Consider the following 16,029-nt stretch of genomic DNA (forward strand, 5'->3'; position numbering starts at 1 on the left):
GCCGATTAGATTTTCACTTTTTCATAACTCAAGACTCTGGATAAACAGCATGTGACCTGGAACTAGTCTGAGTGGCGGAGGGATACGACCATGAGGAGGTGGCTCTGGTTTATTTGACAAATGTTTCTCCAGCTTGTTTTTTTAATAAATTTTGTCACTTCAATGAAGCTTTTCTGTCTCGCTGTATCAGACGTGAAGACGAAGAGGTTTTTCGGAGTGCGGTGTCATGACTGTGGTCTCGGTGGGAAGCGTTGGGAAAGCCTCTCTCTGACTGACACTGTGTTGAACGTGCTGCGTTCAGAGCAGGAGCGTCTGGCAGTTCCTCTGATTACTCACTGTGATGTAAATATTACAGAGTGACTGTGAGATGAGCGTGTGGTCACCTCACACCGAGCTCTGTCACAGACGTGAGACAGGATGATGTCACGTTTCACCAACATCAGCATGAAAACAAAGGTCACTCTGACTCTGCAGCTTTTTTTAGTGAATGTAACTTAAACATAAAGTTCACTGAGTTTGTTCAGGTGACGACACAAAACTGCACATGCTCAACTCAACTCGTCGTCCCGCCTCTGAGCCTCAGCCTCAGCTGTCAGGGCGTCACGTCCCGACACCTGATTTGACAAACTAGGGTCCAATCAGAGCGCGGCGAGGTCAGTCTCCATGGCAAAGAAGTTCATGCATCTGTTCATGAGCCAGACAGAGTCGTAAGAAACAGGAAGCGTTTTTGGAACTGAACAAATGAGTGGAAAAGTAGATTATACCGGTTTTTAAAGTGTTTGCTGACATTTAGAAACTTCTCTTTAAATATCATAATCATTGTAAACGTTAATGTCAGCGTCTCATGACGACAGCTGATGATGCTACGACAGGTTTTAGATCAATTTATTTGAATCTATTTAGAAAATGAATCATTTCGCCTGGTTTGACTGATGGCGTCTGATGTTCACCACCTTCTTCTCACATTTGGAAGCCGGAAGCTTAAAACCAATCAGACCAGGAGCCAGGTGAACCTCAGTGTGAAGGTTAAACGTCACTGTGTTGTATAAACACACTAACACACACACAGACACGCTATTCTGATATTACGTTTACTGACAATATATTTCCACAACACAAATCTGTTTCTGTCTTCACTTCGAGGAATCTAAATGTAGAACGGCAACAAATGAAACATCATCTACCGAGGTCAAAGGTCACCACAGTCATTAGGATTCATCCTCTGGGAAACACTAAGGTCTGTGCAAAATGTCCCGGCAGTTCATCCAGTAGTAGTTGAGATATTTCAGTCATGAACAAAGTGGTGATGTCGCTAGCAGCGCTAAAGCTAACCATCAATCTCAGTAAACCTGCACAAATAAAAATAAAACTATCTGCATGTGTAGATACCGTGTGTGTGTGTGTGTGTGTGTGTGTGTGTGTGTGTGTGTGTTTTGCATGAACTGGTGCTTCAATAAAGCAAGTAAACTTCCTGGTGAACTCATAGAGTCATGTACATTTACAGCTACTTGGTCATGAGTCACTTTACAGATGTTTTATGATGTTTTATGAGTTAATCACGTTTCAGTCTCTGACTAATGTTGTTTTCTGATCAATGGTTTTGCTGATCAACATTTTACAGGTTGAAACATTTGCTTGAAGCTGCTTTATGAAACGAATCCTCAACACACTACAGCTGTCTCCAGGCAGATTTTCACTTCTTTTGTCCAGCGTTGACGAGCACACCGTGTTTAACAACAACAACAACAACAACAACAACAACAACAACAAGTTAAAGCCACTTTGTCGATGACCTGGTCAGTGATGTCACACAGGACACAGCAAGGCGACGGTCCACGGAACAAAAGCAGCTGGAGTAAAAAAACAAGAAGTTAAATAAGGAAATAAAACTGAGGTGTGAGAGTCTTGTTTGAATCATGTGACAAACTGCACATGCACCATGAGGCGTCCACGTGCGCTCTGAGCAAAACACACATTCAAACGCATACTAATTACATAATATACTGACCTTTCATGCTACAACTTGAATTAAACGCATGGAGGGCCAGAAGCTGCTCTGCCGCTTATATAAAAGAAGCTGGTCGCTCACTGAACCTGAGGGGTTGGGCACAACAAACTTCAAATGACTAATTCAACTTTCTGGCACGCTCACAGCTGTGATGCAGCACCATCTCTTTGTGTGTTTGCTGTGTTACATAATGTGCTTCTTCATAGTTCATGAGAGGACAGACGGCAGGACAGTGAGGTGGATCTGGGCCTGACGTTTGTCTCAGGACTGATCTGAACAATCAGCTGTTACCTGCTGAGCTTTTCATCTCCGTGGAGAAAGGCTTTAAAGAGACAGTCACCGTTTTACATGCACGATGCTGCTGGTGGCTTCATGTTATTTCACCCATCGACAGCTGGTGGAGGTAACATGCTAGGAGATGTAGCATGCACCAACAAATAGAAGGAAGAAGAAGACGACAACGACAGCTAGCACATGAACATGGATGTAAAACATGTAGGTTTTTACTTCTTCCACTCTGCAAGTATTTAACGATGAAGGAAACAAAGTCTCATGGAAGATTTGTTTGTTTTAAAAACCACATAGTTCACCTTTAAAGTAGCAATGTGTAAGTTGTAGTCAACGTTGGTGTCGCTTGGTGAGTAAAGGAATGAAGTTTGATGCTGCTAATGCTAATGTTAGCTATGTAGCAATACCAAAACTTACAAATAGCTCCTTTAAGCTAAATGTCATATTTCAAGTGAGCTACCTGCCAAAAGATGGAGATGTTTTTCAGGGAACTGTGCTGGTTCTTGTTTTGCTGTACACAAGGAAAATAGAGAACAATGTAGAGGCCGAGCACAGCCTTCTGTGTGATCATACATCAGTGAGGTGTTACAACAAGTGTTTTTCACACTTTCAGGCCACTCACGTCTGATTTCTTATAAACCTGGCAGTGTGAGGTCACCGTGAGCTCCTGACTGCTCCTCCTCGTCTGTAAAGTCCTGCTGGTAAAGGGTCACTTGTCTGCTGGTTACTGTCCTGAATCTGGAACAGCCCACAGGGGGGGGCAGGCTGGCTATAATTGGCAGGTACGCAAGGCTCGACAGATCTGTCATGTAACCACAAAACAAATCACCCTGGAACAAGTCCAAAGAAATACCAAGATTATCAATAATGAATGAGATGGATGAGTCAGTCACAGTTTAAACAACAAAGAAAGTGACCTAGTTTTTTATCTAGTTTTACATGATGCTACTGATGTACTGAGAAGCTGAAGCTCAGCTGGGTTGGTTGAAAATAGAAACCACTGTTGGAAAGGAGCCGATGGATCAATGGCTCGTCCTGATGAAACAGAACCATCATAAAGTTTGATTTCTTTGGTCTTTTTTTAAACTGGAAGATCATTGAGGGCAAATGATCTTCGCGTTACATCATTTACAATGATGACAAGTAGATAAAAAAATACTATAATATAATATAATAAAGAAGGGAATCAGATTAAAACAAACAATACAATTAATAAATAATGTAATGACAAGAATCAATTAAAACAGGTACAAACGTCAGAGATTAAAAATCTAAAATGACTAAGAGACACCAACGAAATGTTAACGTTATGTTGTTGTTAACCAGTTGGATCATATTTGACTTCTGCAGCCTGCTGCAAACCAGTGTCACATGATGCAAGTAGCTTCTTTACTGGTCTGAAACTGGTCCAGTCTGACGGCTGGAGGTGGGACGACCCAACCGCAGACACCGGCCGACAGCAAACTGTTTCGTATTTGGAGGTATCTCATCAATAAAATCAAAGATTTAAAGCTGAGCGCAATGATTACACGTCAACAAACAAAAACAATAAAATTAAAACGCTCAGTGACACTGACTGAACTTTCGGATGATTCCAGTATCCAACAGAAGATTTGCTTTAATTAGTGAAACTGTTAGCAAGACTCAAACCTTATGGAAGTAAATATTTAAACCTAACGTAACCAAACCTTCACCTTTCAATAAGCTTCACTGTGTGTTTCCTAATTGTACCATAATGATGAAGGTTGATCACCTGCGCTGTTACACTGCTGAGTCGTATCTGAGTTCAAGTTTATTTATACAGCACATTATCATACACAGAGGTCATTCAATGTGCTGAACAGTTAAACAGCATAAAAAGAAAACTGTGTAAAAACACAGATTATAAAGCAGATAATAGATTATTAAAGTGCAAGATTAAAAGATTAAATGATGGCAGGAGAGAACAGAGCAATTTTTAGCTTCTTTTTAAAGCCAATATCTATGTATATATGAAAAAAACTGCAGTTTTAACCAGCTCTTACTTTGTTTGGCCGTAGATGGCGCACACAATGATTCCCGCCTTTTGCTGACTCGGCCTTGGCTTGAACTTCAGGCCTCAACAAAACAAAACATGAAGAGACTACATCCTCCTTTTCCTCTGCAGTTACTGGAGCTACAAAGTTCAGATTTGGGGCGAAGTGGAAAAAGCCTAACGGTGAAGCTGAGGTCACACAAACACCACAGTCATGTGATGGGGAGGGAGTGGAGGGAGTCTCTCAATCTACACTTCATAAAACATTACATTGACGAGCTGGAGCTAAATTGCCAATATCACACAGAGTGGTTGCTCTGAGATTTCACTGTCACTCACAGCAGGAACCGTTTACTTTCAGGTGCACGACGACTCATTTTGAAAACAGAACTGTAAAGTTTTCTGCTCCTTCAGGGAAATACACAGCTCCTCCGCCCTGTTTACATAGAGCCTACACTTCCTGTTGTAATCATGAGATTATCATTGGACTGTGTGTGTGTGTGTGTGTGTGTGTGTGTGTGTGTGTGTGTGTGTGTGTGTGTGTGTCATGAAGAGGTACACTAAGCCTGATATGGAGCGTTACATAATCACACACAGTTTTAGCAGATTATTCTCATGGTCTCCTCGGGTTCACAAACAGAACGTTTTGATCCCAGTCGGATCTTTGTCGCGTCAAACATGAAGTTTCACTCATCAGGCCCAAAATAAAACACAGATGTCAAGGATGCAAATTGCAACCAACTGAATACTCCTCAGCCCCTCCCTTTACAACTGTGCAGGAGAAGCACGCTGCAACTTAAACATGAAGCATTAACCTGAAGAACCAGAAGCTGCAGTTCCTCTAACGACCACTAGAGTCTGGCTCCAACAGTGAGTCAGTCCCCATAGACTCCCATGTTAAAATGTCCAACTTTACAGCAGAAATAAACATGTTTACAGCCTGGTACAAAAACTGTTTTGGTCTCTAGAGCTAATTTCCTCCTTTATGACACCTGTTTATATAACTCACCTGTTTATATAACTCACCTGTTTATAGAACTCACCTGTAGGATTGAGGGTGTGGCCTCAGTAAATACCAGTGAGTGAATGTGACCTATTTGTAGTTCTTCATGTAAATAAACGACAGATAATGTCTGTATTCACTATACTTGGATTCTTAGCTTAGCTCATTAACTAGCTAATCAGGTGGCAAATCAACTAGCTTTGGGTTAGCCTTCGATCAAAACGTCTAGATGCCCAGCTGTGCTAACGATGCTAACAGGAGCGCATGCTAGCCACAAAGTCTCGGCTCCACCCACACCCCTCCTCATCACCCATTTTTGGATTAGCTGGGAGTTACGGGGCAGAGTAAGGCACTGCCAAGATGGCAACGGTGGAGCAGCTCACTCTGAGCTTCAGAAACCTGTGGGTGATGTCACAGAGGTGACGTCCATCTTTATTTACAGACTGTGAGGAGAAACTACGGTGACATACAGGTAATGTAAAAACGGCTGTTGCCCTCTCTAGAGCCAGAGTTTGGTTTGTCCACTCTGGGTTACTGTAGGAACATGGCGGTGCAACATGGCGGAAGAGAACTGTTTGATTCTAAACTAATGAAAACACGACGATTCTTAGTTTCAGGTGCTTGTACTGTGATGAAGATCTGACTGAGACTGAAACACTGTGTTTCTGAACACCGATGTCAGTGTGCAGACGTTATGTTTTGTATTGACGCTGTGTTTTACATAGCATTGAACTGTATGTGAAGAATTAGCATAATTACACCCTGTCAGTGAGATCTTCTCTGGTTGACTGTCACAGCCTGGAGACTGACCTGTCCTGTTCCTAGTTCTTCATCAGTGAGATATGTACGAAACACAAATTACAATCATTTCTTCTACACAAACAGGCCTGACTCCATGTTTGCATTATGACCCTTCTGCCTGCTCTACAAATACAATGGAAAAACACTATTACAGCGACCGTGTGACCTGCTGTCATTACACAGCTGTGGCTATTTATAGCACCCACTAATTCACATGTCATCATCGGCAGTAACTCATAATCATCAAACATCAGAAAGATGGTCAATGATTGATGAACAGCGTCATATTGAAACAGAATCTGCAAACTGCTTTAAAACAGGGGCGGGACATCCAATGAAGGGTCATGGGTAAGGTTAGAACCCGTTAGGACTTAGGCCAGGTTCACTCTGGATGCGTTGTGTGTGCATTGCATGTGCGTTGCATGTGCGTTGCGTGTGCATTGCGTGTGCATTGCGTGTGCGTTGCGTGTGCGTTGCGTGTGCGTTGCATGTGCGTTGCGTGTGCATTGCGTGTGCGTCTCTAGTAAATTAAAAAAGTAGAAAGTGCAGGTAATTCATTAAAATAAGGTCTATAAAGGTTCATTTTTAATAAATAAAAATAACAACTCATTGAAAAGTGCTAAACTTTTATATCTGATCTTTCATGTTCAGCTGATCATTTCTCCTGCAGCTAAATGTCTGGTCTGGAGTGCACATGAGGGCGTGCACGTTCTCAACACACCCAGACTGGATCAATTCCTGATCAGAGCCGCGTCTTTAATCTATTTCTCCTCCTCAGTCTGATGACGACGTCTGGTGTCATCGCAAACCATCAGGTCAAGTCCAAACAGGAAAGTGTTGCAGAGTCTGAAACATTTACACATATTTATTCTGGTGGAACCAAGTCTGAAAATGAGGTTGAACTGTTGTTGATTATGTTATGTTATATCATATTATGTAATGTTATGTTCTGTGCTGCTTTGATTATTTTTTCTGGGCATTTAAATGTTTCGTGCGATTTTTCTATCTGCGGAAAAACGGTATTTAAATAAGAAAAAGATGATGTTGATGTTGTTTTATATGTTTTGTCTCTATAGTGATTCATCAGTCCTATAATTGATCGACAGATATAAACAGAAACAGCTTCAGAAACCAATCTGACGAGCTGAAAATGTGAATCAGTTTTGGACACGGACAAAAGAAGATGAAGACCAGTGTGTGCAGATAAAGGCTTTTAACAAGAATCAGTTGGTGAATTTCCAATAACTGACGCTCTCAGAGGTGATCAGTACATGAATGAACAGATATCTAAAAATGACTCATCAGTGTCACTGACTGAATCAGTAGGTTTAACATCTGATGAGACACAGGATGTTGGTAAAAGTTCACAGATGTCACAGTGAGATAAAAACACTGATCAAACAGCGAGTCGTCAGACAGCGACTCTGAATCTGTCACCTGAACAGAACAGGTAAGCAGAGGATTGCGTAATTTCCACCTTTGGAGAAAAGAGTTTTGTTTACAGCAGCTAGAAGTAAAAACCAGTTTATCTGTCATTTTGCTGGAGGGTGTTTGAGAGGCCCACCTAACAACACCCAGAAGAATGTGTTGTGGGACTGAGTGACAGTGGGATGTGGGCCTTCCCTGTGTGCTCTGCAGGATCAACCTGTGAGGTGGCGCTTTGGAAACAAAACTGGTTTCCAGAAAAAAAAAAACACCTTAAGAAACCACAAAGACGAAGCTGATTTCAACACCGCAGCCGCTTCATCCCTCAGAGGAGCCAGTTTCAAAGTGTGGCGCAGAACATTTCAGGGGAGGAGCAGCGTGAGAAAAAATAAACTAATGAGATGAACTGTAACTTTAGTCACCTCCTCGTGGTCGTATCCCTCCGCCACGCAGACTAGCTCCGGGTCACGTCCTGTTTGTCCAGAGTCAGAGAAAATATGAACCATCTGAGCAATGGCTAAAAAGTGTTTTATGAGGTCACCGTGACCTTTGACCTTTGACCACCAAAGTCTAATCAGTTCACAAGGCCAAAACTGTGTCTTGTGAGGTCACTGTGACCTTGATGTTTGACCTTTCACCCCCAAAGTTTAATCAGTTCAACCTCGAGTCCTAGTGAACATTTGAGCCAAATTTTGAAAAAGTTATGTCTCTGTGTTTCTGAAATATACGTTGGTACGTACGTTCGTACCACCTGAAAACAATATGGCTGCTGCTCTGGCTGTCGCCGCCGCGGACGAATACAAGGCCAGGAGCTCATGTTTACATTTCATCAGTGTGTCGCTCTGACCCGTTTACATCAGCAGGGAAAAGAAAACCAAGACGCTCCGCAGCCGCAGCCGACGCACGCACGCACACACACACACACACACACACACACACACACACACACACACACACTGTGTTCCTGGCCTTGTTTCGTCACAGTGAACGAAGGATCCCACCAACCCAAGATTCATTGTGCACCAGTGATCTGTGTGTGTGTGTGTGTGTGTGTGTGAGAAAGGCGAGTGCTTTGGATAAAAGCACCACATGAATGTCAGTCCATTTGCAGTCTATTTATAGTCATTAGAAACCACACATACATACTGTATGTACACACACACACACACACACACACACACATAAAAACCTTCCTTAACATCTGAACACTGACCTTGAGTTTGACTTTAAGTAATAACATCTACACACACACACACACACACACGTATATATACACACACCTGGCTCTGTATAGGTTTATCTTATCTGGTAAATGACCTCTGCTAATGCAGTTCTCAAGGCTCTCAGTCCGTTTATTACCCTTTTATTCTAACACACAGATCTGCTGCTGTGGGCAGAGAGGATGACAGGCAGTGCACACACACACACACACACACACACACACACACACACACACACACACACACCTATTATTCATTTCATGAATCCTGTACCAGCCTCCTGTAGGTCGAGACTTTTGGTCAGCTGATGAATATAAACCATCGTCTTCGTCTTTTCTTCCTGGTTCAGCCATTTTTATTGTGACATCAATATCTGGCAGTTTGTCTGCTTTTGTTCCTAACACAACAGTTTCCCAGAATCCCACAGGGTCCTGATCTGAACTGAAGCTGGTCTCTCCTGGTCCAACGTCTCCACAGTCAAATTAAAGTCAGAAAACTAGAGTCTTTCTTTTCTTTCTTCCCCCCAAAGACAATAAACACATTGTAAGTTTCTACTGCGCTCTGCCACCATAATGTCTGCGCTGGAAGAACAGCGCCCTCTTCTTGTTTGGTCAAAAACACAAAGACCTGGATTATACAACATGAACAGCCTCCACAGCTTCTCAGGAAAAGACACAAGCTTCAGTTTCAGCTTTAGAGCTTCCAAATATCCTGAATGATACTGGAGCCACAACAAATCCAAACCAGGACCGAGCTCAGGACTGGGGGTCAGCCGAGGTCAGCTGATCACCGGGGGTCACAGCAACTGGCTGGAATCAATCAAACTTGACGATTATTTTATGTCTAATGAAACAATGATTCTCAAATGACGCATTCACTGACACGGAAACATACCAGAACATTTAGAAGTGAAGGTACACACACACACACACACACACACATTCATCAGGTGTTGCTGACGGCATGTATGTGGGGGGGTTGTTAAGCTGTCATCACAGTCCAGACACAATCCAGCCATTGTGACTACAGAGTCAGACCCCGATGACCTTATAAGGTCATGAATCTGGACCCTTCCTCTTGATCTGCACAGCAACTCAAGACAGAGGTGACGTGAATGGAGGCATGTGGTCGGCTGCTGACAGGGACACACGGGGTTAATTAACCCTCACATGCCTGTGAGTATGTTGACAGTGATTGGCTGCTGTAATCACTCCTCCAGTTCAGCTGGAGCTCATGTCAGCGGGTTTCTCCCACAGCTGGAGTCTTCTCCCATTCCTTTAGCCGACGAAGGTCAGCTGACTGCTGCTCGCAGACAGAACGCTGCGCACTGCGACCAACACCGCGGCCAATCGAAACGAGGCACGGAAAGTAGATGTTACGCTTGTTTCTCAGCACTGGAAAGATGCATCTTTGTTGCTGCAACGATAGACAATAAACGCAGCGTGAGCTTCCCGCTTCATAGCGACGTGTCCCGCTACAAGTTTGGAAAACTGACTTGGTTTGCTCCGTCTTCTGGGACTCCCCCGAACAGTGCTCTGAGCGGCGAGCGCAGCACAGATCACTTCCTGTCTGAAAGCCCCATTAGGCAACATCCACAATACTTCCTTTTCATTTTAAAATGCACCTCTTTCCCTACGTTTCCTCCTCCCGTCCACACGACTCCAGAGTTTTCCAGCCACAAAAACGTTTTGGAAACGCTGTTCGCCTGGGATTGTGTTGTAGTGTGGACGGACAGAAACTGAGACCTTTGTAAACGATGAGGTCACAGCCACGGTCTCTCCTGATTGGCTCTCCTCAGCCTGGACTACCAGTGGTGAATACAACATGATAATGAATGACAGTGTTACTGACCTTGTTGTCTTTGCAGCAGCTGCTGTTCACTTACATTCTCTGTTTTAATGCTACAACTGTCTCTGCTGTTCCTCCTTCAGAGGCTTTACTGCAGAGGAGACAAGCTACTTCCTGTTTACACCGGCTTGCACACGCTCAGTGCAGGCGAATGCTCAGGTGTTTTCAGGTGTGTGTGTGTGTGGACGGAGATCGTTTTTAAAAAAAAACGTGGTGTGTGGACACAGCCTAAGAAGCAGGTGAGTATCTGCAGACAGGTGTGTTACGTAAGAGTACGACTGGTGTCACCTGGTGATTTATGACGCAGCCTGATGGAAGCATTCAACATTAGTGCTTAACCTCAGTAGGAATGTTCACATGTATGTTCTTTACATACACGTATTACATGTACGTAGAGAACATACATGTGTGACTGATGTGTGAACCCCCCTCCTCCTCATCATCATCATCTTCATCACTGTGACGCTCCTCGAGCAGATTAACTGTCAGACAAAAACTCTGTAACATGCTAAACTTTGTGCACCAACAGATTTGTCAAACTTTCATTGCAATTAATGGATTACCGTTGAGTTTCAGATGCCATTGCTGTGATTCTAGTTTTTGAAGTACTGTTAAATAGATCAATCTGTATTGATCAATAGGAGAGAAAGGAAAGAAAAACAGCTTCCCGCCCTGAGACATTTTCTTGTGATTTCTTGTGGAGAAAAACGTGGTTGTATATTTTCATGCCTCTCCAAATGATTAAATATTGAAAAAATACATCTAATAATACTATTTTAGATTGATAAAATCATTGTGTGATATCAGACTCTTCGTTGTTCACGCAGTAAATGAAACTCATCTTCAGGACGAGAGATTTAACGTCAAACTGCTGCGTCGGCATCAGTGTTTGTTTCATCCTCAGACATAAATAGTTGTGTTTGTCCTTGAAGTCATGAGCTGAATAAACCATGACTTCTCCCTGAAACAGACTGAGGATTACAGTTGATTAGATGGAGGGAATAAGTGTGTTCTACGTCCTGCTCTCCTGATCACGATGAGCTCACCGCTGAATGATCTGGCACCGCCAGAGAAAACACAGCAATCTGAGCCGTTTGCATAACGTGACATAAATATCGTCTTCCCGCTCTGTCGGTCGGACACATGCTGCCGTCTGTCATCGCGGCGTTCCTCAGGAGATTTGCAGCAGCAGGCAGCGGGATCAGCTGACCTGACGCCCCCACCCACCCACATGCCTCAGATCTGTAGCAGCGCCAACGACGCCCGGCTACAACGCCCATTATGAATGGCGGAGTCGAGTTTCTGTGACCTGCGGAGACCTGGAGAATCTAATAATACCGGACCCTGCTCCGCCTCCAACCACCTCCAACCATCAGACAGGTTTTATAGCAATGACTTTTGTGTCACATCAATTTTTGTTGACCTAACTTGAAAGCGTTTGCTGATATGACCTGAAACTGAACGGATCGATAAGAGAACCGTTGAAGCACCAGATCAATAACTGAATGTTTAAAGTACCAGATCGATAAGCTGTATTGATAAAAGTAGTAGCACCTTTAAAATCTTAACGATACCCATCCCTACCTGTAGGTGGCGTCTATTTGCCGTCTCATTTAGCTGCTGCAGTGAATATTATATGATTAATGATTAATGATTAATGATAATGGTTAATGATTCTGATGATGATAATCATTAACCAGGAATCGTCACTGAGCGAGGAGTCGGTGCTGAGTGAATCGTTTCATCAAACTGTCGAGCAGGACGATTCAAACTGAATCACTCTGAAGGTTTATTTGTACACAGAAACATATGAGTGTGTGTGTGTGTGTGTGTGTGTGTGTGTGTGTGTGTGTGTGTGTGTTATGACTGGAACATGAGAAGGCATCATGACAGTTGGTTGGCTCACTCAGAAACAACTGATACCTCTCCTCTCCTAACCACGCTCTCTCCCTCCCTCTCTCACCCTCTCTCTCTCTCTTCTATCACTCCATCACTTTCACACAGTGTCACCCCCTCACATACAGAGCTACAGTATAATTTAACACCCACTGGAGGTGGATCATGTTAGCAGGTTGCCCAGCTGGCAGAGCGCTGTGCGTCCCCGTGAGCCTCCGCCGCCTTCAGCAGCGTTCTGTTTAATAATGAAGATTGAAACCTTCGCACGTCTCTCAGCTGCATCTAGGAACAAACACAGAGGCCTGCTGGGAAATAAAAAACAGATCTCTTCATTCTGGTTTTTGCATATCTGTGTTATTAGTCGTCCGAATCGTGAAAGATTTTATCCTGGAAAAACCAAACCAGTGAGATCCTGTGCTCCTGCTCTGTTTAGGAGAATCTCAAAGCTACAACATGCAGTGATGTCTAATGTTTTCTGATGCTCCACCTCTATAGTTAAGTTCTAGTTAAGTTCAGGCAACTGATATGACTTTGTTAAGGTTGATTGTGATAATTATTAAACGAAAACTAAACTGGACACAAACATTTGTCTTCTGTGCTTTTTTCTTTCAGGTCTTCTGATCCATGTTGGCGTCAAATTTCATTACAAGTTAAAGAATTGAACCTCGAGCTTTGATTGTTTTGTTCAACTATTTCCACAACCTAGAAATGACCTTTATGTGCTACTAATTTGCAACAGGTTTAGTAGGAGATGTAACCTGTGACCAGGTGAGGCCTTTAACATAAAGAGGAAACGCTGTTAATTTAATGTTGTTAATGAAAACCAAATTACACTGACTTAATATTTACAGACAAATGGTGACTCCATCATTATTAAACTGGTTTACGGTTCTGTTCAGACTCTCACAGATCCTGGTTCAAGTTAAAGATCCTGATCTGGTTTAATATAGAGACTAGGGTTGCACGGTATACCGGTACCAGTATAGTACCGCGATACTAGAGTTTTGAAAACGGTACTATACCAGCATTTAAAAACAAATGGTACTTTTATTTCATTTTATTGAATGCAAATGAATTGGTAAATTGGAGCCTGTCTCTTTAAGCACAGCGAGGCCAGCGAGTGTGACATAGTTGCCCGAGCGGATTTAAGCCGCCTCCCACGCGCACTCGCATGTTTAGACTGAGGAGAAGAGAGAAACGACAAGTCGCGTCTTAGACAGACGGAGTGGGTTGAAGAAAATACCGTAGATAGAGATGGCAGCTGCAGAAAAGCCCGTACTTGTGGACAAAATAGGGGCCCGAAGTTCGGTGTGGAAATATTTCGGGTTCAAACCGAACGATAAAGGCGAGCCACTGAACCCAGAGGCACCGCAGTGCAAGCGATGCTACAAAGTGTGTCTCGAAAAAGCAGCCAACACTTCAAACCTGTCGAAACATTTAAAGGACAACCATGCGGACTTGTTCCGAGACTTCAGTCAAGAACGACAGGTGATAATGTTGTTCACCTGTTCACTGCACTGTCATGTCAATGAAAGAAGTACAAAGCCCCTCCCAGCCCAGTAGTAAACCTACAGTAGCCTGCAAACAGAGAGCTAAAACATGTCCATGGTTAATAAATACATTAAAAAATATATTTTTAAAATTAAATTACATTCTTTAAATATTTAAATAACCCATTAAGGCAATACATAATATAATGAAATATTTTTTACAAAAAGTATCGAAAAGTATCGAAATACATATTGGTATCGGTATCGAAACAGAAATTTGGTATCGTGACAACCCTAATAGAGACAGTTAACAACTTGTTTATTTACATTTATCCTGAACCTCCATCTTTAACGAACCCTAACTCTGGACGTGGACGTGAACCTGGACTCTGGACGTGGACCGGGACCCTCTCTGTGTGCCTGTCAGTCAGGGTGTACATGAGAGCATGCTGTGTGTCTGTTCCACTGGCCAATCACAACCAAGTTTCAATCACTGACCCCCGGACCGGTCCCGGCGGATCAGTCCAGGACGGTTACATTTCCACCACAGTTTCCTTTGGAAAACAGTTTAGTAGTGATTTCTAGGAGACGAGGTTGATTCCCTGGTCAGGACAAACTGTGTCCTTTAAACCATGTAAAAAAAACAAAGGAGCAAACTCAGCTGTAGATGGAGCTCGAGTTGGGATTAAAAAATATTTTCTAATCAGTGTTGATGTTTTCTGAGAGAGGGCGATGACCGTTCAAAAGATGACGCTCGTCACGAAAACAGTTTAAATTTCTGAACAAATGAACACCGCCGTAGTTTTTCTATTTAGCAGCTCTATGATTTAAACTGAGTCATCACAATCACATACTTCTTCAACCGTGTAAACATGAACTGACACTGAGCTTTGCAGCATCACTCTGCAGCTGCAGATCCAGTTTCCTGCCTCGTATTTTCTGAGAAGCTTCCAGCGGACACATGAAGAATCTGACATCAGCAGAAAATCTGCAGGATTTTTCCACTTTGAAAAGCAGAAGGAAAAGAGAGCTGGTCTGGCTCTGGCTCTGGCTGAGGCAGAATAATTAGGGCAGACCCCTCTGAGAGAGACCATTAATCTAAAACTCAGAGACCAACAACAGAGTCACCTTTCATCCCAGACCTGACAGGGTGTCCAGCCTAATGCCCTCAGACTCCCCGTGCAAGTCAAGAGGAATTACCAGCAGCTTACCTCTCAGTCTGGACTCTGTTTGAAGCTCTCCGAGAGATCTGGATCACAGCTGAGCTCAACCTGCAAGACACAATAAACCAAATCTATTTTATTAAATATGTCAGGGATTTTATGCAAAAACATTATCAAAGAGAAAAGGAGAAGATGTGGAATACTTATGTTAAATACAGAGCTGCAGGGATGACGTATGAAGTTAGCTTCACCCTGGTTCCCTCCACAAACAGACAATCAGCTTTCTCCATTGTCTTTTGGATTATTAGAGAAAGTAAACAACAATTTCTGATCCTGACAGGTTTAGTTCAGCAGGATCATCTTCACTAACGAACTCCACCTTATGATGTTTGAAGCCTCAATACAACCAGCAGAAGTAACAAGCTAATGTTAGGCTATAAACCAACTACACCAGGGTCACATGACTTCAACGTCACCAACGCTAAACTTCAGCTTGTTTGATTCAGCTCTGACCTCTTCTACAAAAGCCTTTCCTCTGACAGAGTTAGTGACAGTTTGTATAAACACAACGAGGCTGTAAAGGTGGACTGGTGAGTTAACGAGGCTGTAAAGGTGGACTGGTGAGTTAACGAGGCTGTAAAGGTGGACTGGTGAGTTAACGAGGCTGTAAAGGTGGTCTGGTGAGTAGATCGGTTTTTATGTTCATCGTGATGACGTTTTTTAGCAACCGAGACGTTAAAGCTTCAAGAAATCAAGGACTAATTTTTACTATATTTACCGATTCTATGTCGTAGAATAAAATGTGGAAATGTCTTGAGTTTGTGTTTCAGCCTTCTAATCAAAAACCCAGAGACTTCAGGTCCAGGGAACAGG

The 16,029-nt window shown here is 43.0% G+C and overlaps 1 long non-coding RNA gene across 2 annotated transcripts in view; it reads right to left on the bottom strand.

Annotated features, from left to right (window-relative positions):
- LOC130176413 (uncharacterized) overlaps positions 1-16,029 on the bottom strand; it is a 62,729-nt gene that overhangs the window by 33,588 nt on the left and 13,112 nt on the right. For both annotated transcript variants that reach the window (XR_008828862.1, XR_008828863.1), the window contains exon 2: positions 15,205-15,264. This is a non-coding gene — a long non-coding RNA (uncharacterized LOC130176413). The remainder of the gene's footprint in view (positions 1-15,204; positions 15,265-16,029) is intronic.

This window comes from Seriola aureovittata, chromosome 2 (assembly GCF_021018895.1).
Source record: "Seriola aureovittata isolate HTS-2021-v1 ecotype China chromosome 2, ASM2101889v1, whole genome shotgun sequence".
Lineage (NCBI taxonomy): Eukaryota > Metazoa > Chordata > Actinopteri > Carangiformes > Carangidae > Seriola > Seriola aureovittata.